This window comes from Haemorhous mexicanus, chromosome 9 (assembly GCF_027477595.1).
Source record: "Haemorhous mexicanus isolate bHaeMex1 chromosome 9, bHaeMex1.pri, whole genome shotgun sequence".
Classification (NCBI taxonomy): Eukaryota; Metazoa; Chordata; class Aves; order Passeriformes; family Fringillidae; genus Haemorhous; species Haemorhous mexicanus.
In genome coordinates this window covers 13,487,439-13,514,834 of record NC_082349.1, presented here as the reverse complement: position 1 = coordinate 13,514,834, position 27,396 = coordinate 13,487,439, and the positions used below count along the sequence as shown (strand labels likewise).

The following is a 27,396-nucleotide window of genomic DNA, read 5'->3' as shown; positions in this document are numbered from 1 at the left end:
GAGGGAATTGTTTCTGAACACTGCTTATCCCGGCGTAGACTGCAGTGCTGTAAAAAATTACAGAGAATACATAGAAAAGTGAATTAAAGTCTCCTTCTGGCATGTGATCGCTCTCCACCACTGCAGCACTGATTTCACAGTAAGGCTCTCCATGCACACCCGAGCCCATCAACAGCAGAGCAAGTCTGATAGTCAGGAACAAGGTCAGTCATCCCCTCCCCAGCTGCCAGAAAGAACTTTTAGCAGTTATCGGCGTTATTATTCTGTCATCTGGATTCAGAGCAGTAATCGGTGTGAGGTGTCGACTGATGGGAAAATACCAACAGAGGGCACAAAGGAAAGCAGCAGCCCAACCTAAACGAGAGATTGGGGATTTTATCAGATCCACAGGCAACTGGATAAACAGAAGTACTCTAATTTTTAAAGCATCATTCTCCAGTGATAAATTGTTTTGCTGCTACTCCAGTGATACTATCTATTTTTCCAACAGTTGCCGACACAAATGTAACCCTCCATGAAGGAGCTGCACCTCTCCAGCAGTGGTGCACACCCACACTGTCCCCACCACAGGAAGCAGCAAAAAAGCCCAAGAAATGGGAAAATTCCCTTCTTTACTATAAAATGTATAAATACTCCCACATCTATCTATGAATCAAGACGTCCCTTATTTAAGTATTAAACACAATTTGTATAGTATCAGAACTCGGGATCTTAAATAGCACTCTTCACTGACGTTAGTTCATTCCAGTTTTGTAGCCCATCGCAATAAAGTAACACATCATTAACATATAAACATAGTAAAAAAAAAAACCAAAACAAACCACTCATCTGTGTTACATTTTAGAAAAACTGCTCCCCCTTTTCCCTATATTACCTGTTTTGCAAAAGGAAGTATCTTTCTTGGGTGATAAACACATTGTAAAACAATTGTAAAGAAAAAAAAATTAAAGTTATTTAGTAAACCAAGGAACAAAACAGGCAGACTGATACTCTACCATATTTGTATGAGGAAATGGCATAAAATAAATCTCTTAAGACAAAAAAGCCCTGCATTACGTTAAAAGGAAAATATTCCTAACACTGAATCTACGTAAGAAACACAAGTAGCTTCTTATTAACTCTAACTAGATTTTCTCCGACACTAGCTACTCTCACTACTGAAACACAGACATTGATACTTAAATCTTTTTGTGTAAATGTTAGTGTTTATAATGTGCTCCTAAGAGATTAAGATTAGAAAAAAAAATAACCACACAACCAAGACAGGCCCTATTTCTCTCAGCCCATGATCACTTGTCAAGCCATGATTAATGCTGTGCTCTGTAGAGGGAGACATTACATCTAGGCTACAACAGACCTAAATTTTACCCTAAGGCAGAAGTCTGATTTAAACATCTCTATTCAAAGTGACATTTGTCCTCTCTTTTCAACCAGTTTCCTCTGAAATTCCAGTAAACTGACTTTGTGACCTACAAATGGTCCATTGATTCTAACTTGTCGTGTTGCCTGTCCTTGTAGCAAAGTTAGTTTTGGTGACTGAATGAAGCAAGATGCTATGCATTCAAGAAAAATATAGGAGCAGAGTCCATTAGGTGCTCTATTAAATGTTCTGTTGGATAACAGCAACTAGAATTCATGGTTATAAGGATTCCAGCTTACACAGAAGAGCTAAAGATGAATACTGAGGTCAACATTAGAAATCAGAAAATATTTTTATATTGAGAAGTAACAACGGCCTTCATATTCTAAGGCGATGAGCAAAAGATTTTTTTTTTGTTACAGACAAGAACATGGGCATCGTCAGAGCCACCCTGAAAAGTAATTACATTTTATCTCTTGCCTTTCACTCTGAAATGTCTGCTAAGGTATTTACATTTGTCTGTTACGAGAACAACAAGTGAAAAAACTAGTTGTTATCACTTATCTCAAGTAAATACTATTTCTCCAGTGAATGGTATTATTCCATCTATTTTATAAAGTTATTGTTAGATCCTCCGATTTATCTGTAACTGCTATTGTAGGAATAAAAATAAGGCATGCTTATACCTCATAAAGAAATAGACCAACAGCAGACCTGAACATGTAGAATAGTCAATATCCTTCTTACTGAACATGAAAAATAGCAACATTTGATAATATTAAGCAATTTAGACAGTGCTGGCAAGTTCCTACTAGCCAAGGTAATCTTATTTCTGGTGCTTTTCAGGGTAAATTGATTTTTTCCCTCCTCTTAGCTGCTCTGATAATTGAACGAATGTATACAAGTGTGATGGGGCTTTACTTAGCAGACAACACACAAAACATTCCCCAAACATGGAATATCTTACTCATAAAAAAGCATTTTTGTTGTAATTGAGCAAACTGTATTTAAGCTTGCTCTGCACCAGAGACACAATCAACAGCATTTTGCTAGAGACTGCACTCTACCTGCAGGTGCTGAGCATTGTGCTTGCTTCAGTCAGGCTGCAATGCTTTTTACTATGTGGCATTTCTAAATAATTTGGGTAAATGGCAAGCTAGAGTTGGTTGAATCATTAGAGTACCTCATGAAAATCAGAAAGAATGAATTCATGGCATATGCATATTACACATTCTTCTAAAACCCATAAAATGCTCCATTTAATGTAACAATCCATAACTTGGAGGTGCTACGATTCTGAATTTGAAGACTTTTTTCCTTCCTCCCTTTGGAATCAATTTCCAGTTAACTATCAGTTTGCATCTAGAGAATGCTGCCAGATCACAGCACTCACTAAGCAAGTGTATTTCTATAACTAAATTGCTGATATTAAGCGACACAATCTTCCCAGCCCATGCTGTAGAAACACATCTCGTGTATTACAGGCTGAAAGAAACATGAACTCCTAGAAAATCACCTGCTGAAGAGGGCTTTAAGCCTGTCATCTTTCACCTTTTAAATGAAGAATGTTAAAAGGAATCATATTTGCTAAATAAAGACCCCAAGTTTTTTCTACACCAGGTATATATGTCACCAATATTCCAGAACCACCTGCTACTTTTATTTTAAAAACTGTTGGAAACAAAATGCAGCTATCTTTGAAAACTATTTAATTATTAAACACGATTGTTAACAGAATTGAGAATGGCCTTAAAATAGGTTTTTGTTTTTCCATTTTTCTTGAACATCCAATTACAACAACCATGATGGCTAAAATTTTTTACCTGTTTCAAACAGAGGGTGTTTTTAGAAATAAGAGACAGCTTTCAAGTTTAAAAGCTGCACATAAATACTTAAGGAGGCAAATTTCTCACAATTTCAAATCACTTTTATACATCACAAACATCAATCCTAAAAAATGCTTTGAAAGAGTCTCTGTTTAATATGACATCTCCAAGTAACATGACTGACTACAAATTTCATTGTCCTATGCTCTGAACAGTCTTGGTTCATAAGTGACTGCTTGTCTACCTGTGCATGGTATGACTTCCACTACACACCACACGTAGTGTAACTTCTTCACTGGCAGCTGACTAGGTAAAAATCACTATTTGCTTCTTCCAGTTCCTGTATAATCAGTCATCCACAGATATTCCTTAATGGAAATGCAGAGGAATCACAGAGTACATTTTGATAGAAAGTGTTACTGGTAGGTTATTTGTCACTAATATTAGGCAGTGCACAATCCACAGCAGGAGCCATAGTACAAGGTAACAGTGTTTTCTTATAGGTATGTCAACGTTTTGGGTGGACAGAGAATGAGCAAGGGCTTGGAAATACATAAACTTTAAGTCCAAATTTCAGTAAAAACTTATGATGTCAAGGAATGCTTTCTATTGTATGGCTATTACAATTTACATGAACTTATGACACACTATCTAGAAATGTATTTCAAATAAGCCTTTGATAAATATTTTGCCTAACTAGAGATTTCTCTCTCCAAAATCTTTAAGTGAAAATTATGGACTTTTAAAAAAAGCTGTAATTCAAAACTGTAGGAAATTTTCTTCATCACAACTAGTCTCATTTAAAAAATATCTATTCATCAAAATGCTATGTCTACATATCACATTTCCAGAATAAAACCAACCATATTATTACATACTATTAACCATAAAGACTACAAACTCCTAAGACTATACTACCTTGCTTATTTAAACTTTAATAAGGTTCTTCCTTACTAGAGACTGGGATTCCTGAGTAACCCCCTTTCCTGACTTTACACATTCAAAGTGGTAAGAGATAAATAAAACATTGAGAAAGCTTCTGAAGTGATCAAATAAGAACTAACGAAGCACACTTTGTTTTTTTTAAAGCCTTCCTCTTGCTCATTTTAAGAAGGGAAACACCCAGAAGCCTGGTGTTAATGTCTCTGCTGATTGTGAAAATTGCAGCAATAAAAACTCCAACTGCTTGTTTTAAATTAAGACTTGCAAGACTACATGTGAGATCTGTATCTTTACATTAGTTTTTATAACATTTGGAAGTTTGGTTGCCTGCTTTGATGTTGGTCTATTAATGAGCAGGGGAGCCAAAAGCCAGAAAAAAAATGTTTACTGGAAATTCTCAAGTCAAAACCTGAAGTAATTGGTTTGCTCTACCCCACATGATTCAACATCCTGATTCCCCCAACTACCAGCTCCCTGAGCTATCTGAACGTCTATGCTTTTTTTACTGTTGCCAACACATAGTAACCCACAGTGATTGAAAATGGCAGCTGAAGTGCTGCTGCAGCACATTAATTTTTCTCTAAGTGGTCCAATTTTGTCATCTGAATGTGGAAAATCTTCTTTTTACTACTTTTTTACCTTTAGAGATTTGTCGAATTTGGGGTCGCCGTCGCATAAACCAAAGTGCAACATTTCCAAGACAATTTTTAGATTATCCCTAATAGCTGAAAGGATAATGCGCTTCCTTTATAGCCCTCTGCATTCAAAGCAGACTAGTTAACAGCAACTTAAGTGTGATAATGGCAATTACATCAATATGTTCCTTTTACACCACCAAAAGGTACTACTTCAGACAGCTGAAGACATTAGGTAAATAAACTGTTGGAAATTACCTGAAAGTAATTATCTAATTTTAGGACCACTAAATACATCTATTTACAAAATGCCCAAATAGCCGTGTCCATCTAAGAATAACAGAATACTTGATCAACTGCAGTGTTTTTTACCAAGACATACCATATACGCTCAGTTTCTTCACTAGATGAAAGGAAATTGAAGCCTGAAATTGAATATCCTACTCTAAAGGCACATCACTTTCATGGCAGTAAAAGAAACAGCCCCCAAACGGTGAATCAGAAGAAAAAAAAATATAAAATAAACAAACCCACCCAAACAACGGACCAATGTTACATATCAGTGACTTAAACCAACTTTTTAAAAACACAAAATATCTGTTTTAGTATCTGTATCATTCAAGTAAAAGGTTTGGAAAGAAGCAATAGGCAAGGAAAATTTAGGAAGTTCTTATTTGCCAGAGATAGAAACCAGAATACAGTTACCAAGAAACATCTGGTCCCTGGAAAAGGTCCCAACTTATTGATGGATAACTGGATTTTGCTTGGCTTTTGGGTTGCTGGATTATGAATATTGATTTGCAAAGGTAATAAAAGGGTAGGCCAGGCCACATTCCCTTTCAAACTCAAGAAAATACTAACAAAAGAAGAAAAAACTATGACTATGTAGTCTCGTAAAACAACTTGCAATGCGATAAATGTTCTACACAGCCACCAAAACAACACGCCTGCCATAGCTGGTTGAGAATTATTTATTATAGGGTAATACTAACCACAAATTAGGTTATCTTTGTAAACACAGTATCACTGATTAAATGAGATTACAAGAATTACTCATTTTCACTTTTTCTAGAATGAAAAGGAAATGGAAGCATATGGCTGGTGGTGATAAAAACTTCTTTTAAAACTCTCCATAAAAATATCTATTATTCCAGCCTACCCACCCATTAAGGAAGGAAGCATATTTGTTTCAAAGGCCTGGAACCAAGAAGACTTTTATTACAAGATTTCATTTGTTTTCTGAAGTAATTAGAAGGTCTTCTCCATTCATCCCTCCACACAGTAACATGTAGGCCATACCAGAGCAAGAGCGCGGGAGAAAGCACTTTCTAAATCCCCCTCCCAGAGAGGAGGAATCAGAAACCACGCCACAGTGCCTGTCATAAAAGGTCACTTTTTTTTGCTCGGAACAAACCATTAATCAATAGAGTGTAATTGTCCGAGCGCTTGCAAGGGCTCTGCAGCGGAGGGACCTTGTTTTTCACTCCCATAATTGCAAAACAGCAAAAGTTCAGAAACATAACCCAAATCCACCTCCCCATTTTACCCCTTTACAATTCCCACTGCCCTTTGGGCCTCTTCTTGGAAGCAAATGGAAGACAAGCTGAAGTTTTCTCAATTGAGCCGGAGCTAAGAAACCTTTGATATGCTAATACCCTCCTTCAAACGGTAAGAATTCACACTTGCATTAATTCAAACAATTTCTGCAGAATGATGCGAAATGGCACCTCTTTTCGTGGCAAGCAACAAAAGGAGGGAGCCAGGGCGTCTGAGGAAGCCAAACAGCAGAACATTTGTTCCGCAGGATTCCTTCCGTCGCGCACAGGGGCATTTCTGGGCAAAGAAAACACACCTGAACACCAGCAGAGCTCTTTACTTTCTGACAAACCGCGCTCAAATCCCAGCAGGGCCGGCGCAGACTAACAACAAGATGTTATTTTTAGAGCCAGACACAGCAACGGTGCCTCATGACACACTGTTTTCTGTCTCCAGATGGCCCCAGATTTCTACATGTGAAAATAAATAGAAATAAAAAGAAAAAAAAAAAAGAAAAAAAAAAAAAGTTGTTCTCACCCCACAGCCGACAAAGGATAATTTATTCCTCTTCCCACAAGCACCCCCCACCCCGCACGGGCTGGGAGCCGGGCGCTCGGCAGAGTTACACAAATACACCCGCAACAGGTAGTTATTTAGCGAACGGGTGCAACTTTGCGCGCTGCGCGGGGCGCGCCGCGGAGCACCGGGCCTGCTCGGCGGGCGGACCCGGCCCGCAGCCCCCGCGCTCGGCGGGGCGGCCAGCGGCGGCGGGCGGGGCGGCCGCGGCTGCCGCAGGTCCCTCCGCAGGGCGCGGGGGGGCGGCGGCGGAGCGCGGCCGTTCCGCGCGGGCGGAGCGCGGCCGTGCGGAGCAGCGGCGCCGCCGCGCTGCCCGCGCCCGGAGCCGCGGGCTCACCGCAGGGCACACCGCTCCGCCGGCGGCGGCCCCGCGGCAGCGGCAGGCGAGGCAGACCCTAAAGTAAGTGCATCCCTGCCGGCGGCTCGGCAGGGGAACATCCAGGAGTCAGGGAGCAGGCGCCGGCAGGAACGCGCGGCGAGGCTGCAGCGCGGGGCTCCGCTTACCTATGTCTGGGAGCCGAAGGCGGGCCGGGGTCTGTGTCCCCGGCGGGACCCGCGGTCCGGGTCAGCCCGCCGAGCGCGGGGCTGCGGGAGATCGCGGCGGAGTTAGTCCCGGGGCCCCGGCGGCGGCGCGGGAGCGGGCGGGCGGGCGGTGGGCTGGGGCGGGAGCGGGCGGCAGCCGGCGCTGCGGCTCGGAGGGCTGGGGCAGCGCAGAGCAGGGGCGGCTTCTCCTCCACGCAGCCGGCCGGGAGGCTCTTCTAGGTCTAAGTCAACATTTTCCTGCAGTTCCCCACACTCCGCTCCGCAGCAAAAGCGCGATGCAGCCAGGCTCCCGCACGCACGGACACAAGAAATAAATTCAGTACAAAAAAAAAAAAAAAATTAAAAAAAAAAATGCCGAAATGGAGAGGAGGACGGGCGCAGTGCAGTGTGTGTGCCCAGCCTCGGGAGTCCCTTCTGTGAAGCGATCAGGAGGCGATGCCAGCAGCTGGGGCAGCGGGGAACAACTCGAATGTTACAATGGACCCCCTCCTCCGTGTCTCTGTCGCTCGCACCGACCGGATTCACATCTCCCGGGATGACATTCTGGCCTCTGGCGGAGTGCGGGGCCGGCCCCTCCTCAGATTTTCTCCTCTTCCTCCCTGTGCTGCTGCCCCGCCAACGACTGGAGATCGGGCGCTGAGCAAGTAACGCGCGCAGTAATGGGAAAAACGCAATACATACACACCAAAAAAAAAAAAAAAAAAAAAAATCCCAATGAATGTATGGCAGCCTCTCCGTGCTCGTGCACCGCTCCGTCTGCGGCTGGGGAGCGCCAAGTCCTGACACGGACTCTGCCGGCTCTGAACTGGAGTCACCTCCAGCCTCCTCCCCCTCCAATCTCCACCCCTTCTCCCTGCGCTCCCACCCCTGGGCTCAGCTAATCATATAAACATATTATCACGTAGAGCGGCATCGGCGAAGGACAAAAATCTCCCCCTTCCTGTCTTTTTTCAGTTCCCCTCCCGCCCTTCATTCATTTGAGGCGGGGGATGGGGGGGCTGAAGGCTAAATAGCGGCCGCTCGGCACCGGAGGCCGCGAAGACCGGCTGCGCGCTGCCGCTGCCGCGCCACCGCCGCGGATGCCGAGGGGCGCGCACCGCCGCGGAGCCGCTCGCCCGCCGCCGCGGAGCCGCTGGGCGCCCCTGCCCGGCGCCTCGGGCCCCGGCGCTGGCCGGGCCTGGGGCCTCGGGCCTGCCGCCACCCCCTCCCTCTGCCTCCCCGGCGGCTGCAGGCGCGCAGGCCGGCCGGCCGGAGGCGTCCCCGCCGCACCTTCGTGCCCGTACCCGACCGCGCAGCGATGCCGCGCACCCCGCCTGGTGCGAGGGCCCGAGCGGAGCTGCCCGGCCGGCTGGGCTCGCCGCGCCGGGCCGGCTCTCCGCACCGCAGAGTCTGTTCCCCGCCTCCCCTTCCCCGGCATCACCCAAAAATCGTTCACCGGCTGGGCGAGCAGCGAGAGAGGGCAGGCAGGGCGGGAAGACGGAGTGTCCCGGCACCCCAGCGCCTTCACGGCTCCGCTGGTCCTTTCCTTCTCTCCTTCGCACTGACATGGCCCGGCTTCTGCCCGGCAGGGACGGCGCGCCGAGGCACAGCGATGCGTTAGGGAAAACATGTCAGGGCAGGGTAAACAGCACTTGGAAACGATTTAAAGGATACTCAGTTGACTCACTGGTGTGCTCGGATACAAAACGCAGTCTAGTAGCGTGGCTGCATTTTCCCAAAAAATCCGCTCTTAGAAACCAGGTCTGGTATTGCAGGGTTTGTGTTTCTCGTCTGTATGGATGCAAAACACTGAGAATCCGCTCTGACCTTTCAGGATGTGCAACATGGGCAATTCCCAGCTCTCAAGGTCAGGGAGAAGCAGCTGGGCATTAGCGAGGGCCGGTGCCAGCGGGGAGCGCGGCGGGGCCGGTGCCAGCGGGGGGCGAGGGCCGTGCGTGCGTCCCACGCTCCGCGCCCGCCCGGGGCTGCGGTGACCGGAGGGAGCGACAGCCGCGGTCAAAGCAGCTCAGACGTGACCTGATAACTGCCCCCTCCCTTTGTTTGGGGATTTTAGCCATCCCCTCCCTCGCTGCAGCACTGAAATGAAATCCTTTCAACTGCCTCTACTCACGGAATCACATGTACTAGGCCGGACCACTTGGGGCTTGATCAACTGTTTTAGGTCCAAAGCACATTGACAAGCCAGAGTACAACACTTACAATCAGGATCATTACCTTTGTTAATGGTAATGATTTATTTTTTACTTAATCATTTTGATGTCTCTGCATACCTGTGCAATTAGTGTTTAGAAATTGTAGCATGTATTAAGAAAAACATGACATGATAAAAGGAGACTGGATCTTGAAAACCTTGCAATATGGAGTACTGAGAACCATAGGGCTGGTCCAGGGATCTTCAAAACCACATTAAACTTTCAACAATGCTAGCAAAAATCTGGGGGGTGAATATCTAGAAGTCACTGAAATATGGACATGCCATAGACATGCTGACCTTCCTCAGTTCAGGGTGTCTGTCCAGGGGACTGGGAAGTGGAAGAACAATCCCAAGCTTTTAGGAGAAAGGAAGAGTTCTGCCATAGTGAGCAGTGCACTTTCCTGAGGCCATTTTCAACTGGGTTAAAGCTCAAATGCCTCAAACAGAATAGAAGGACAGATCATCTGTCTATGTAACAGTTTTGTACCTATTATATATAGTTTAAAGTATGGGTTTCTGTGAGAGCAACATATAGCAAAAGGGCAGAGTCTCTATTAAGTTCTTGGTGTATTCCTAATATATCCAATTGCCCTTTCTTGCTATCCTTATAAACACCTGTATAAACCCCAAATAACCCCTTATGCATTTCTAGTGGAATTAAATTATACAGGCATTTTAATGTATTTTATTAGAAGCTGATTTTCATTTAAAGGTCTGGATGCATCTGTTACAGAAACATGCTTAAAAAGAGGGTCATAGAAATACAAAGATATACATATTGACTTGCTATGATTTTACCAAAGTTTTAAATTTTATCATTAACAAGTCCTTCTTTCTCTTTCTTTCTTTCTTTCTTTCTTTCTTTCTTTCTTTCTTTCTTTCTTTCTTTCTTTCTTTCTTTCTTTCTTTCTTTCTTTCTTTCTTTCTTTCTTTCTTTCTTTCTCTTTCTTTCTTTCTTTCTTTCTTTCTTTCTTTCTTTCTTTCTTTCTTTCTTTCTTTCTTTCTTTCTTTCTTTCTTTCTTTCTCTATTTCTTTCTTTCTCTATTTCTTTCTCTATTTCTACCTTTCTTTCTTTCTCTATTTCTACCTTTCTTTCTTTCTTTTCTTTCCTTCATGTAACTGCAAATAAGCAGTGATACCCCTGAGCTAACAGACTTTTGCTTAGTTGATGAGAACAGGATTTAGCCAGAAAACTGTCGATAATACGAGAATTATCTAGGGTTGATGGTTTTCCTTTGAGAGGACATGAGAGAGAGAAGTTCTTATGTTTGCAACAAAAAAAACTCTGTTGGGTTCTCTAATTTTTTTTCTGCCTACAAAAAGATTGAAAAGAACTGCAGAACTAGGCTTTGTGCTAATATTTGCAGAAGTCAAAGTGAATTCACCTATGTGGATTCAAATATAGGACTGAAGTTCATTTTCCCTCTTTTCATCAAAAACTTCTGGAATCATATTTCTTTCTACATGCAGAGATGGAGTTTTACAACTCTTTTACAATGGCAAGCTGTAAAACTGAGTTTTAAACAATTGCTAAAAATGCAGAGACCTTTTAGCATTTGTTTCAAAAACACATGTTTCCATTAATTCTCATTAAAACTGCATTAAGATATAAGAATACCTGGCAGAGGTGTATATTGTTTTGGCAAGTATAATACTATTATTCAAATGATTAATTCTACTTCACATGAATCAGCATATGTTTCTTAAAAAGAAAAATTGTACACACATGTACTCCCAGCATACGTAAATCTGATCCTTTAGTTTTTACTCAGCCACAACTATTGCCAGATTTGAATATTAATACGTAAGAAGGAATTATAACAAATCCATTTTCCACCGTTATGACTTCCTACTATTTGCTTTTTGACATATCCCTATAAATATGAATCTTATTCCATACAGACAAGAAGAGACAAGTATATTTTCCTTAAAATCTTGCTTTGCTTCAACAGTGCAAAAAATTTAGCTTGAAAACACAGTAAGAAATGTGTAAATTCTTATTGAAATATTTTGTGGTATTTTATCCCCACTCTTTAGCGTAAGTTAAATTTGTAATATTTCATGTTAAGGTGTATATTCTGCGTGTACTGCTCTCCAGTTACTTTCATTAATCTGTGGGATGATATCCTTGAAAAACTAAAAAGCAAATCCATAGCAATTTTTAAAATAATCACAACAATTGTGTATCAATTAGCATTTCCAGGGACCACATGTAGGACAGTAACAACTGGAAAAGATTGAACTGTCATCTGTGTACTTGAAAGAGATGCATCTGAGAAAGATGATTTAACTTGTGGCAAAAATTGGCTAAATCATGATGTCTGTAATATGATCTTATAGGCTGCTTTAGCTTTTTTTTTTTTTTTTTTTTTCGGTCATAGAATTGCATTTTATATCTGCCTATTCTTAAAAAGGTTAATTTAAAATGTTTCAGTTCCTTGATAAATAATATTTTGTATTGCCCTAAGTGTCAGTTCCCCCATGAGTAATGGTTTACACAGATTTTATGCAGCCTATTTTTTATTACTGGAGTTTTATGACTGAACTTTAAATACTAGCGACTGACATTTCCTCTTATCTGTCTGTACTCCTGTGAATAACGTATCAATGAACCTGTAATTAGGTGTAATGTTGGCAAAGACTGACAGAAGTGGTAGTAAATATAGGTATGCATTATTATCAGCTAAAATTGGTGCACTGGTATAAAGACACAGTTTAATTGGTATGATGTAAAGACTTCATTTTTTCCCCATGAAAAAGTAACAAATTACATGATTTTACCATTTTAACATAAAACAGAAAAGAGAAAATTTTGCTTGTTTCATTTAGGAAAATCCCCAATTAATTTTGCAGGCAAATTCATATAAATAAACTGTGAATGATACAACCCATAATAGAAAATATCCAATGTATTGCCTTAAAAGTTTGGAAATATATCTTGACAATTAGTGGTCTTTTAAACTAAGTAATTGATTTTAGTGTCACTTGGGGGAAAAAAAAATGAAACCCATCAATAAAATAAGAGAATTCTGCAGCTGTTTCGAACAAATAAATGTAATATGAATTTGCATTTTGCACAGTTTACTTCAGTAATCAATTTTAATGACTCATAATCTATATCATTATTTAAGAAATGACAAAATCATTGACTTATTCATAACACTTGCTAATTGTTTTTAAAAATAAATTCTACACATGACTAAGGAAACACCCATTTCCACTTGCTTTATGTTAAATCAACATCTAACCACTCATGGTGATTTCATTCAAAGAAAACAGAAGGAACACATTAGCTGTGTGGTTAAAGAGATTGATGGGCTTCAAACATTTTAACCATGGATGGTTTTTTTCCAACTGTAGAGATGCATGTTTTTAATTTAAATAGCTTCAAGAAAATGAAGATCATTTTATTCAACAAAGCTGTTTTCTCTTGTTTCTTAGAAATTAATTTAATTTTGTTTAATTAAGTAATATTAGAAACAACCTTGTTCAGAGAAAATGCAGCTATGAAACAAAAGCATGTGTATGCCATATTAACTCGTATTCTGAAACAGAATTTTTGTCTCACATTAATGAATTAGAAGAGATCAATATGATTTTTGCCAGTGTATGTAGATGCAGTTTTTAATGCCATATTTTTCAGTTAGCTCTCCACTCTCTGAGGTAAATTATGGGGAGCAGCGGAGCTCAGTGTTACTGAAGAAATACATTTCTTTGGAATTCAGGTATTTTGGATATATGTTGGTGGAGAAAAGTTTACAGTTTAATGCTGCAGGCATTTACAAAGGCCAAAGAGTTTTCAAGACTGAGCTGTTAGGAGTAACATAGCAAGGCACACTTAAAAAAGAAATGAATGCAATTCCCTGTTTTCATATGAAAAGCTCAGCACTGAAGCTTAAATGATCATACCAGGAAAGGAACTGAAGTGCTGAGCTTTTGGGGAAGGAGATATGTCATGAGATCCCAATTCTCCAAATAGGTTTGCACATTCTAGGTTCCCTTTTCTCCAACTGCTATATCTGTACAGGCACGCATCCTGCATTTGGGCAGCAAAAAAAGGTCTTGTTTCAGTTTTTTTAAGGACAGAAGCCCAAGAGATGCTAAGAAATTACACAGATTTTTCTATTTAAAATAAATACAGTTTTGCCTGACTGGCAGGGAGCTCCTTCTCCTCCTCCCCCTTACACAACTATATTGTACAATTTGCTATGACTTTGCTCAATCTCTGTAATTTGAGTGAGAGAAGTACCCCATGACTCAGACTGGCATGTGTGGTGGTCTCAGCATATTCTCATCATCCCCTCTTACTTCTTGCAACCCTCCTGGTCAATATAAAAGAATGGCAATAATTTGCTTTATCAAATTCCAATTGCACCTGGACTCCAATCTCTAACCTACATTTACTACACAGTGCTTTTAAGTATCATATCACCTAGATTTCTGGCCACTCTTCTATTGCTTCTGTATCACAAAATGAAAGGTAATGCAAAAAAGATAAAGAATTCAAAGGCAAACAATTGCATTTGCAAATATGAATCCATGAAGGCTTTTCTCTTCTTAGCCAAACACCTCACTTAATCTGCACTGTTAAAATCCATATTCTTTATGGAACAGACCTCTCATTTAGGAGATGTGAACAGCTTTACAGACCCATAAAGATTTAGGTGCCTACATCAGGGGTAAGGTTAAATTTACATTCTTGAGAAGTTATGGGAAAAAAGACATCAAATTCTTGGACCACCGACCAGAACTGAGGTCTCCCCATTTTGGTTGATTGCCCAAATCATTAAACTACAGAGTCATGTTCCCTCTGGTGTTCTCATTTTCTAGTACAGTGAATCATGAATCATTTTCTGCCTGGTGCAAGACTTCAACAGGAGAAGTGGAGAATATTTCCATCGCCAATCAGGTTGTGGGTTAGAGAATTGTTTAGCTGGTGAGAAATGTGCATTTGAAACCCTTCAAGCAGAGGAGAGAACTGACCCTGTTTCATGCACTGGACAAGTCTCTAAATGCTAGTTGTAGACTAAAGCTACACCTTTAAAAGAAAGGGACGACTGCTGCTGGCTTTAGTGGCAGACTAACTGCATTCATGGGTGTCAGATGCTCTTAGAGTTTGACTGTCACCTTTAACTGCTCAGCTTTGTTTTACACAGAACCTTAGCAATAATATAGGTGCAGATCTCCTTAGTCTGGTTTATCTTGACTGAAGCAGTATTTGGCATGATGAGTATCACAGCTGCAGAAAAATGTGATATGAAAAACATGGAAGTGCCTGTTGAGCATAGACATCTTCCCCAGGTAGGCAGCATTTAAGCAGAGTAGTCTTTAAACTTAATGGCTTAAATTCTTTCCATGTTTCTCTTTAGGAGTCAAGTTGCAGAAATTCTATATATTGCCTACATGAAAACCTGGTCCATAGTCATAATAATCAAGTTGAGAGATACGGTAATAGGGTATGAACAGGAAAGGACAGGGTGCTTACAATCAATCATGAACAGAAAAGAACCTCCCACTGGGACTTCCTCACCTCATGATTGCAACTTTCAAGTTTCCCTTACCAAAAGATGGGCCATGACAGACATATTTGCTTCCAAACTTGCATATTTCAGCTCCCTTTTGCTGTTTCCCCCATGTCTCAATACGCGTTATTCTGTCAGAGCAAATGTTCAGTTTTTAATTTAGAATTTTCAATTGGTAGCTTTAATCAAGGCAGTTTTTAGTTGTGCTTTACATTCAGTTATCTGATTCTACCCATCAGTTCCTCATGCCAGTCTGGAAGTGCTTTAACCTCAGTTGATTGGTTATACTTGCTTTGATTTTGTTGTGTGGTTTAACACAAAGACTTGGTACCTTATATTTTTTATAAGATTAGATTTTTTCCTCTCGTTACTGATTGCCATTGAAATGGTGAAAGTTATGTGATTGGCTCCCTCTGGAGCAGATACCAGAGATGCATCATGGATCACTGGTCAGAGAGCCCAGACACAGCAGCAAATTCAGTCTCCCTCCCCTCCCCATCAACTCCGTACAGCGGCACTGCTTTGCAATCCATCTCAGCTGACACGAGCAGAGCATGGAGAGGGAGACCCAGATTTGTTCCCAGGCTTACATCTTCTAGTTCACATTTTGTTGTGCTTGTGTTACATTGCCAGGTGTAACTCTGGCAGCTGTAAAGAACAGTCGTTTTCCTTCACCGAAACCGCCTGGAAAAGCCTCTGCTTGGGTAATGATTTGTTATATATTACAAACACCTGCAGCACAGCGAATTAATATCACTAAATATAGGGATCAAAGATATTCCACCTTTTTTTCTTTAATTAAATGATCATTTACTTTTGACAGACCTCAGTGTTTTTGACAAATAGACTTGGATCTGATTGAAGGTATGGCTACGCCTTCCTAAAAACACTGCAGTCTAAGAATGACATTAGTACCATGCTCTGTTTTGAGGAACATCGATTGACTGCTTAGTACTACTGCTAATTATAAATAATAAAATGTATTCAATAAGTAAGATGCTATTCTTCACCTCACTGTGAGCACAGGCTGCTGTTTGTTGACTACTCAGCACGAAAATATGATCTTTTTGTATTATATCTGGTAAATCACAATACTACATTTAATATATCATTAAAGCACTTAAATTTTTATGACAGTGTTGGAAAGCAAAGTGATAGCCCCGTATGCATTTACACAGGAATGGCAGAATTTTCTGCATATGCAAGCACTGAATATTACTGAAGAATAAACCACTAATTTGCATTGCACCATGTTTCGCCTTTTGGTTTTCTCTTCCTGTTGTTTCTCTATATGGCTATGTCAGATTAATTTGCTTTCATCAGAATTTTTGTTGACAGTAAAATTAATGTGCAAATTTCCTATCAGTTGTATATATTAATATAATTCCCTCTCAAATATAGTTCATTGAAATTAGCACTGGTAAAAGGTGGGATACATATTCATATAGTTATTTACATAAATCCCATTCAGCTTTATGCACCCTAAGCTCTAATGCAAAGTATCTACTACCACAGGTAATTTTAGCACAAGAGTAACGGCACACAAGCGGCACCTGACTTCCCAAAGATTGGGTGTCTTTTAATAAAGAGATTATTTGAAGAGAAAAAATCTGTTAGAAATTACATTTGCGACATAATTTTTATACATAAAAACTTTTGTCTTTACAACAAAAAAAATGTTGAAAATACTGATGTGTCTCTCCAACAAATCACATACAATTGGTGCTTTTCAAATTACATAAATTGTGCATGATGCCTCATTTGTGATACGGCATAAGATATTAATAAATTATTAACATTTTCAATAAGAACTTTATTATGAAGCAACTTATATGACAGAGTACAAACTAGACCAAAAAGTAAATCTTATAAAAATAACTGTGTACTGGGAATTGATTTATTCAGCACAGCATTTTTATCAGTTCTAACGTCAAAAATAAAATCATTTGCAATATGTATATTGATCTGCAGGTTATTTACCTGAATTTAGAATACTAACTATAGGAAAAGCCATTAGGTCATTATCTACATAAGTTTAGGGAATCCAGGCACCAAGTAGTTCTTCTTGTGAAAGGCATTTGCTACTAAAAATACAAACTGGAATCTACTATGTGCAGGTGCAGATTCTACTCAGCAATGCAGCTCTGTTTGTGTAAGTTTTCCCTGGTAAACAGAGGAGCTGCAAGGTCACGAAACAGACAATGGCACATCTCTTAGAAACTTAGGCTTTACTATATAGACTTGCAGTTTTTATATTTCCCTGAGCATAATGCTGCAACACATGACTTACAGCAGTCTCTATTTTTCACAATTTTCCAGTTAATGAAAGTAATGTTTAAATACTCTGAAGTTAGATTATTAACTTCTACAAAATGGAAACAGATGTGTGTCTCAGTATGCCATTAAATTTATGATTTACATAGTATTCTTGAATACAGCTGAGCAGAGGCCAATGATTCTAATTTGCTCTAGATTTACAATAACCTGATCTGGTTTTTGTAAGTACTGAAACACTTTAAACAAAATTAGAAAGCTGTTGTGCTTTGTGTGATTAAAGATGCAATTCCCTTTGGGGTAATGAGAAGAGTCAGAACATGTTTCTTTCTTTATGGATGTTTCTATTATAAACACGAGTCCCATACATTATGTATTTTTGTTACTATTTCCTTGCTTTTAATTATAAAATAAACCGACTGAGTTGTACTGGAGTTACAGTGAAACAATGCCAAAATTTAGCAAAAAAATGCATACTGAGGTTTACAAAAAATCCTTAAAATTCTTGAGGGCCTTAAGATCTTGTTAGAAAAATGCTAGTTCCTTATAGTTTGCAGAATCCAAAACATCTCTGTGATTTAAAACTATGCAGTTTAAAGAAATTATTTTAAAAGCTAACACATTTCTCAGCTTATTACACTATGTTAAGGCACAGCATTTTACAGAACAGAGTTTCTGTTTATTCACAGCATTTTACACCTGGAGATACAGATTCACTGTATCTAATGGCAGAATGAATATTGGATTACTGAATAATGAACAACTGGAATGAATATTATTGTTTAAAACAAGGTGTATCTAAGGGTAGAGATCAAGTTGTGTTGCTGTGACACTAAACACTAAAGTTTATTAATAGAGTCAAAATGAGATTAAATCTGTCAGATACAAGCAATGCAGGAAGAACACCCTGTGTATGAATATTTAAGGTCTGTTTCAAAGATTCTGAAAATCAGAAGCTAGGCTTCTAAAGATGTATGGATTCAATGTTAGCTAGAAATGAGGTATTTCCAAATTGTAATCTATGACTCTGTGTTCAAAAATGTAGGTCATTTACCATTGTAATTAACTTTTCACAGGGAAAGGTGACATAGTAAGGAAGTGTATGCATCTATTTAATAGGGACTTTTCATAAGAATTTTTAAAACTACTTCAACTATTCTTTGCATATTGAACTCCAAAAATCAAATGGATTTCATGAAGGTAGAAGTAATAAACCAGACATTTATTTTACATAGTGCCTGGAATATAATATTATTTCATGTTTTATTTTATTCATTTTCTATTTTACATACTGCATTGAAGATAATATGGGCTCAATATTATACACTCATATTAAATCATACTACAATACATGTATTTATATTTATCTTTACCTCTGATGAAATGTTTAATATTATTAATCCTTTCATTTTAATTATATATAATTAACTCTCATTAAAACAGGAGCATTACCTTTTAATAAAAATTTAATCATACATTTACTCAAACACGGGATCAAAATGCTGCACAAGGATGACATGTCTTGGAAGTGATTGAATGAATTCAATTTATTTGGTCACTCTTCCAACACACTTAGGGATTGCCATCTGGGCTTGACTCAAGGGATCTCCAAGGGTAAGCTCCCACACTCCTAGTCTGTGTCAGAGGTGGGATTGCAGCATTAGGCACTGCAAGCGCAGTGCCCAGCCTGGCTGCTGCTCCAGGCTCAGGCGTGGGGTCCAGCAGAGCCCCCTGGCCCTCCAGCACACGGCCCCTTACAGAGGGTCCTGCACTTGGCCCTGGCTTGCTGCAATGGAGCTCTGGCAGAATTCCTGACCCAGGCAGATTCATGTGCACATATCTCAGTTAAGGAATCACAAGGATCGCCATGGATTTTTTTTCTGGGGCATCTGGCAATGGCGACTGGAATGAAAAAATGGTAGGGAAAATATTTTTCATCATACATTGAGGCTGAAGTGCATATAACTGGACAAATGTGGTTTCCTCTGAACTTTCTGGGAAATTTTTCTGTTAAACACACAATTACCCACACACGAGGCATCAGGCTGACGACAAGAGATTGGCAAACACTTTAATTAATTCAACTTTGTGTCTAGGGAAGAATTTGTATTTGAGAATTGTTTGTTTCCTTCCTGGAAAAATGCGCATGGATATGGAATAAATTATTGGTAGGAATGAATGGCATCAGGCCATCAGTTGTACTTTTCACCCATAACTTAAGCTGAGGCCCCTCTTCTGCAAACATATGGGTCTAGGTCAGCAAACTTCTGCTGAACCAAGACCATATCCAGAGTCCTGCAAATACTTTTTCCTAACAACAACATTAACTTAGAAATCACAAATATAGGGAAATGTCTCATGTATTAAAATTAGTGGGGAGTTTTGGAAAAGTTTTTAATTGCTTTGATAAATTCATACTAACTCACGGAGGCCCAGATTGTGGAATTGTGTTTGCAGCAAACTGTTCTTCAAGAAGCCCTGAGTGATTAAATTGGGAGGCTGGAGGTAAAAACTGCAGATGAGAATTCCATATGTCTGAGACAAAGCACCTGAAAGTAAAACTCACATTTTAATGACAGAGCATGGGATGGCCATTATAGGAATATATTGTATTGATAAAAAGGGAAAACACCTGGTCAACAAAGGTTTTTCAATCTTTTTTCATATTAGTTATTTTAAAGTCATATTAAGCTGTCAGAAGACTTTGGTTCATTACGAACACTCTGTTTCTTAAAGATGCTTGGTGAGTCTGGATGCACTTAGGATAATTTATTTTCCAATCAACTCTGAGTTGCCCAGACCTACTTCTATTGAAGTCAACTTTTATTTTTCCAAAGAGAATTAAATTAAGTTTTATTTTTCTTCAAAAAGAAACTTAGTTAGGTTTCTTAATTGTCAATTTTCTTCAAACAATTATTGCATGACAGAATTTTTAATACATTAACACCCAATAAATTTTGTGATTCCTTATATTAAAGACCACTCTAAAAACAGTTGTCTGGTGCAATTACTCAACAACAGAATAAATAGGAAGTTCAAAATTGAGTTTATATTAGTTCTTAACCTTTCTAATAAGGTTTAAAATTATCTTATCCAAAAATACATTTAAATTGAAAAGGGTTTTATTTTAAATGTTTCTGTGGCTGGAAGGCTTCATATTTTGAAAAAAATATTAACTAAAAATACAATACAAAAATACAATGGACCCTTTCCTGTTTTTTGTCTTTTTTTTTTTTTTTTTTGTATTTTGCAGGAGTGTTTCATATCAATATTGACATAGATTAGACAAACCTGAGAATGATAACAAGGCCATTTTGCAATGGCTTTTTTGTTGAACAATGGAACTATAAAGAGAAGAGCAGATTTGGACTATTCAGTTCCTGCCACTCTGATCACTCTCTATTGCACAAGGTTCTGGTCAGAAAGTTTTAGTGTCTCAAATCCATAGATTGCCCATTTTCAGAAAATTCCAGAATAGAAATTCCTGTTGAAATATGTAGGAGAACTTTCAACTTTGTGACAAGACTTTTTTACTTATGAAAACCTGGCTTCGTTGAAGAGCTGCTGTCTTCATTATTTAATTTCTTTGTGGAGCTCACAGTCAACACGATCCCGTTGAGTTCTTTATTTAATATGTTTCAGAGCACAGGACACCTGCTGACTTCTTTAATAACGAGTTGTCCTCCATTGGCTTATATGTGAAAACTGTTCAGCAGAGGCAAGTAAAGAATAACCTTAGACATTAAGGCTGATTCCATTAAAAAATAAAATAAAACTGTGGCCAGGCTCCACACCCGAAGTCCCTAAAATAAATTTGCAAGGGCTTTTCACAGCATGGAATTCAGGTGGATTTTTTTTTAATTGAATTCTGTTCTGTGTGAGTGCAGCTCAGCGGAATTCAATTTCCATGTAGGCTCCCAGGAAACAAATACATGCTAAGTATTTTTATCACTAATGTCTTGGATTTAGTTTCTTGAGTATTATTTAGGTTTGCCTGTGGACAGAGTTGCTAATGTTTACCTTAACACAGGGCTCTGTGACTCCCATTGGAAAAGGGACTCTTTAAAAAAGAATTGGCTAAAGCACAGAAGTTTAACAATGAATAAATTCCAAGGCTTTGTATTGTATTAATAAGGATCAAATTCCACTTCTTTGTACAAATCCTACGAATTCAATGGAAAATCTCCATATTCCCAATTCAACCTACATTTTTTTGTCCCTTTTTAAAATATCTTCCCTACTTTGTTGGAAGCCTCTTTCACACCTTGTTAGACTTATGGGGTTATACTGTGACAGATGATTCAGGGAAGTCCTACACTCTCAGTCCTGCACTTTGTAAAGGAAGTAACCCTACTAAGATCAATGAGCCCTGCTCTGAGTGGATGGTAACTAAAACAAAGAAATCAGACTTTGACCAATTACTTTATCTTAATTGGCCTTATTCTGCACTCATTCACATTTCTCCCATAATTCTTTCCCTTCTGCTGGAAAACATTATTTCACCACAACCCACAGAACTCAGGTGATGAATAAAAAGCATTGCACAAATGAAAACTGTGCTCAGGCACTGCTAACTCACACTCAGATTATTTTTCAATAGAATATTTTAAAAATGCTTTTTTTTACAACTATAAAGAAAACTGCTGACTGATAAGGCAAACTGTGAAAACAACTAACTGGTTTAGGTTTTTTATGTTAACCCTTTATTTTAGTCAAAGAAATACTCTGAACCAGTGGTTCAGCCTTGTTAATTATTTTATATTACAATCAATAAATTAAGCAGCCTTTATCCACCCTTGGTGTTATGTGAAGGATGTTTGTCTGATGAAGACACGTGCTCCCACCTCAGATTCTGTCTGAGGACCTAATCCAATGTATGCCCAAACCCCTACTAAAAAACAGACTCTGCCTGGTTTTAAATCTGCTTCCCTTTTCTTTAAGAGGAAATATCTCAATTTACTATTTGACTACTATATATAGTCTATATTATCATTATGCCCATGCCTCTATATTCTATATTATTTATTACCTATTCCCTGTTTGTATCATATTGCTGAAGAATCTTTAGGTGTTGGATGAATGCAATTATTATTTTGTAATTGAGTATTTTTAATAGGTAAGTTTGTTGATACATGTGTAAGGTTTATTAATGCTTTTGTTAGGTTTGTCAGGAAATTAGGATATGGTAGAGATATATGTCTTTTTAAAATCCATCTTGTAACAACTTGTGCACATAACCTCTTTTCAATTTCTGTTTACGAGTAATCATTTTTTTATGTGTTTAAATCACATTTCAATTTTCTGTAGACACAGTTCTTACTACATAACATATACCAGTGCTGGTTTTGTAAGTATGTTTTCACTATTACTTTATAGAACTGAGACAAAACAGCTTCTCTGCAGCATGATAGCAATGCCTACCAAAGGATTCAAACCAGGATGGACACTGGAGAGCACATAGAGCACATGGCAAACCTATCCCAAAGAACTTCTGTAGCACTGCCTCCTTTTGAATTACACAGCTTTTACTTTTCAGTCTTGGTGGGGGCTGAATGTCATGGGAATGGGGGGAGGACACCAAACCCCACAGAAATCTCCAAGCTGAAGTCCAGCACCCAGCACCACCGTTTCAGTGTGTGCTGCAAGAACAGATCTATGGGGCCACTGTGCCCTGCACCTGCCTGCAAGCACAGTCCACCAGAGATGGAGAGATGCTGGATGAATTTAGGTTTGGCAAAAGTAATTGTGAATACAGCCTGCCTAGGGACTGGTGTGGGATTCAGGCCTGATTTCAGGCCCAGCAGGGAGGTGCAGGCAATGTGGGTGTGCCCACACTGTGGGCAGGGCAGGCTCTTGGTCCTTGCCCTTCTGTGCCATTCCCTCAGGCAGCTGCATCAGGGTGACCTTGGAGGAAGGCTGCACTCTCCAATGATGTTTTGTCACAGTTCATCTTCCTTTTACTTTCCCTTACTGTCATTCTGTATGGTGTGGCTAAGCTGGTCACAGACAGATAAAATGAGTCACATTTTTTTCCACTTCAGCTCATGTCTCTTCTTCCTGTACTTCATACAAGTATTTCGTAGCACATGAGGAAAAATGTTTATGTACTGCCTAAATCAGTCTAAATGTCTAAATAAAATGTTAAAGGTGACAATCTCTTTAAGCATTACTGATCATTACTTACACAACTACATTTTAAAATTGTGAAAACAAATGCTTTGACCTTGTGAGCTATGGAAATATTTAGAATCAAATCTGCTCTGCTTTTTTGGCTAATAGTTGTGATTTGCATAGTAGAACCTTGAATGTAGTCATAAATAGCTACAGAATCCATCTTGGCATAATGCCCAGCAATGTTGGGTGCCAGACAAAAAATCGGGTCAACCACTTACCAAGTAAGTCATTCTGTCTCAACAAGGTGATGTCTAACAAAGAAGCTACAAGGCTGAAGACAGCTAACATATTCAACTGCTGTTCAGAAAGACAAGAACTTCTAATTTATCAAGATAATCTACTACTCGTAATCAGTACACCAAGGGAACTCCCTCTTGAAAAAAGAGAAAAGCCCATCAATTGTTTTTGCTAATTAAGATGAATATTATTCCTGTGAAATGAACCAAAAATTTCTGTATAACCAGAATCCCAATAGAGATCTATAATCTCAAAGAATAATTGCAGAGTTTTAATTGAGAAGAAAGTGAGAACTATTTTTTTGTCTCCTGATTTTAGCTGCAGCTGTCTTCCCTGTGTGTTAGTGGGTCTGTTATGTTCTCAGTTAATCTGCCATGACTTTCCATATATTAAAACTTGTAGAATTAAAAAAATTATGAGAAAATGTTTATATATTTGATGAAATGCTACCACAAAAAGGCACATATTTAGGAATAATTTGAGGTAACAAATAATTTATTAACATATATAGAAAAAAGTAAATTTTTAGATTGAAATATAGATGTTATGGCTGCTCATAGTAATGTGTATTTAATCTTTATACATTAAGCAGAGGTAGAGTTAGAAATGAGAAGGTAAGAGTATTTTCTTAAAGTGATATTAATTATATATTCAACAATTTATTTTATCCCATGATATTTATCTTGGTTTTGAGATTAGAGAAAGCCTTGCCACGTTGAAAGGAAGTAATGTGACGAAGCTCAGTTTCCCATTCCTTAAACAGAAGATACTCAACTTGAAAATATATTTATATTTGAAATAATATTTACATAAAGGAAATCCATAATCAACAGAGTAACCCTGGGCTCCTGAGCAGGGAGAGAAAATTCATTGAGGTATAAATGTTTATATGTATAAAAATTAATTCTAACCAAAACAATATATTGCTGTCTCTGTTGAAGTAACCCTTAAAGTCCAAGCTTTTGCCCTATCTGCTTCACTGATAGTGTAAATCACACATTTGGCCTCAAAATAAAAATAATTATAATTTCACTTAACATGCAAATTTAGAGTTAAAAATTACCTCAGATGAGGATACTGACTGAATACATTTATTTTCATGAAAAATGAAATGCTGTGTCTCTCTTATTCCCTTCCCCCAAGCCTTCTTCACAAAATCAGCCTCAGGCTAAAATGGTTTTAAGGAGAACTAAAGCTGCTGGTAAACACTTACCTTTGACAGTATTTTTGTCTAATGAACATTGCAGAGGAGGGTGTATGCAGTACAGGTGTCTGTCTGTGGCTGCAACCTACGTACAATCCTTGTGCCAAGGACCCACTGCTAATAGGCAAATATACACAAAAGAGGCAGGCCCTTTGATGGTTTAATCCCAAACATACTTAACTGTCACACAGTTAATCTCTTAGATTAAAAATGACTCTTGAGTTCTTCTTGAACATTTTTATGTTTGTGGATGAAAGAGGTTAAATGTAGTTCTCAGGCCTGTTTGGACTGTTCTTTTATTTTTCTTTTTTATGTCCCCTCCACCCCTAGTTTAACATGACTTTTCCCTCTCTTTAATCACAGATATGCCCCTGAAGGATCTGCAGGCATGATAGCTCTGAAATACCCCATTCTTTGCCTCTGAGCAGGCAGGTAAAAGTGCATTACAGACCTTGCCAAAGCACACCTCATTGCTATTATCAGAGGGGTAGAGCTAGAGATCAAAACCAAGAGTCAAAACAGCTTCACCTGCAGGTTTTACTTTCCTAGAAAAAAGTTTCAAAGAACAACTAACCCTCCATATTTATCAGAAATAATTCTTAAAGGTTCATAAATTCATAAAACTTGTGTTTCACTATTGGTTTTCTTGAACACATTTTGATGGTGCTCTTATCAGGTATAACAAAAAATCAGTCCCACGTATTTCAAATCATTGTTTTAAGCTCTGATGCATTAGATTTTGTGAATAAGCTACTTTTTTTAATGGAGTTCTTTTTGGGATAAGATGGAAGATATTTCAAGTGTAACACTAAGAAGGCCTTTTTAAGTCAGAACTTGTGCTCCAGTGAGATATTTTTCAAGTAACATTTCTTTCCACTTTAGCTTCCGCAGTAGTTTCACTTCACGATGGTTTTATGTTGATTTCATACTGCATTTTTATGTAGTGGGAAAGGATATTTTTCGTAAAGTGAATGCCCAAGACCTGCTGGAAACATTTCTCCTCAGCAATGTACTCATAGGATTCAGTAGTTTGTTCAGAAGTGTTATTTTAGGATGACCTTTACACATACAGTATAATGGATTTTTTTTTTTATTTGATTGTAAAGATGTTATGATCAAGGGGCAAAATAAATACTGCCTTTTCAGCCATTAAAAAAAAAAAGAATGAAAGATGAAACCATCTTTTTAAAACAACATGATAGCATACAGAAGTGATGTCTGTGTTTGTAAGCTACACATTTTTAAATTCACACATACAGCAAAGCTCTAGTGAAACATAAATAAAGATCAATTTTACACAGTTCAAATAGCAACACACTATGAAAGCCATCCCTTTTCAGCCTAAAGAAGAGAGATAGTTATATTTAAGGGAATTTATACATTACAAATAGTTGCTCTTAAAAATGAACAGTTGGGCATTCTGTGGTCATCAACATTTCTAACAAGAATGTTAAATCCTCCCATATTTTCTTTTGAGTAATTGGCATAATGTTCAGCAAATCTTTCCTAGGTAGCTTACAGGATTTGAATATTCAAGTATTTTCAGCTGTATAAGCCATATAATTATGAAATTGTACAGTACAGTTATTTCTCAAGCAATTTGGCAACCCTTTCTTACAAAAATTTACCTTCTGTTCTGGGTTATCAGAAACAGAAAAAGCTTTTTTTGCTTACCATTTTGGAAAAGATGGAATTCATCATTCTGCCATAAAGACCCTAGAAAGCAAAGAAAGTGTTATTAGTTATTATATTCTAATCTGCAGGGATGCTTACTGCCAAACAGCGTATTGGCATCAAAGCAAAAAATGAAAACACACGTTCAAATCATAGACCAATAGTTTAATGCAGTTCCAAATATGTATTATATGTACTTAGCAGGTACTGGATTAGAAAAAAGCACAAGCTATTGTGCATATCTGTATTTAGAACTGCATGCCAGTTGGAATTTATATGCATTGTTCACAAAATACAGACATAGGATCTTGGCATCCAACTTGTGACTGGATTTTTAAAAACAAAACCACAGGCTTGCTGTCACTGTGCTATGGAGTGGGAGAAAACAGGAGCATAAAGCATAACTACCAATGACATGTTAAAGGATTTCTTCCTAACTCATTGAGAAATTTGTATTAGTACTGAAAAAATTCCATTACTATTAAAACAATTAATCAGCCTTTGCATTTTGCTTCAGAATAATATTGCTCATGAATTCTGAGTTTGCAATGGTCAGAGTGGGGTCCTGAGGGAGTACTGAGTACAGCCCACACCTCATCAGCATGCTCTAACCATGGTGTGAAAATGAAAGCATGGATCTCTCTGGCAATCTCTCTTCACTTCCTTCTTTCCTATGATCCCTTTCAGTCTGTTTTACAC

At 38.7% G+C, this 27,396-nt stretch overlaps 1 protein-coding gene across 12 annotated transcripts in view; it reads right to left on the bottom strand.

The window, feature by feature from the left end:
- ADGRL2 (adhesion G protein-coupled receptor L2) overlaps window positions 1–27,396 on the bottom strand; it is a 386,374-nt gene that overhangs the window by 148,300 nt on the left and 210,678 nt on the right. For 9 of the 12 annotated variants that reach the window (XM_059854095.1, XM_059854102.1, XM_059854099.1 and 6 more), the window contains exon 1: window positions 7,380–7,517. The gene's annotated coding sequence lies outside the window, so the exon portion shown is untranslated. Of the gene's footprint in view, window positions 1–6,836; window positions 6,985–7,379; window positions 7,518–26,697; window positions 26,740–27,396 lie in introns of those variants that run through there. The other 3 variants (XM_059854096.1, XM_059854098.1, XM_059854097.1) reach the window with 2 other exon arrangements.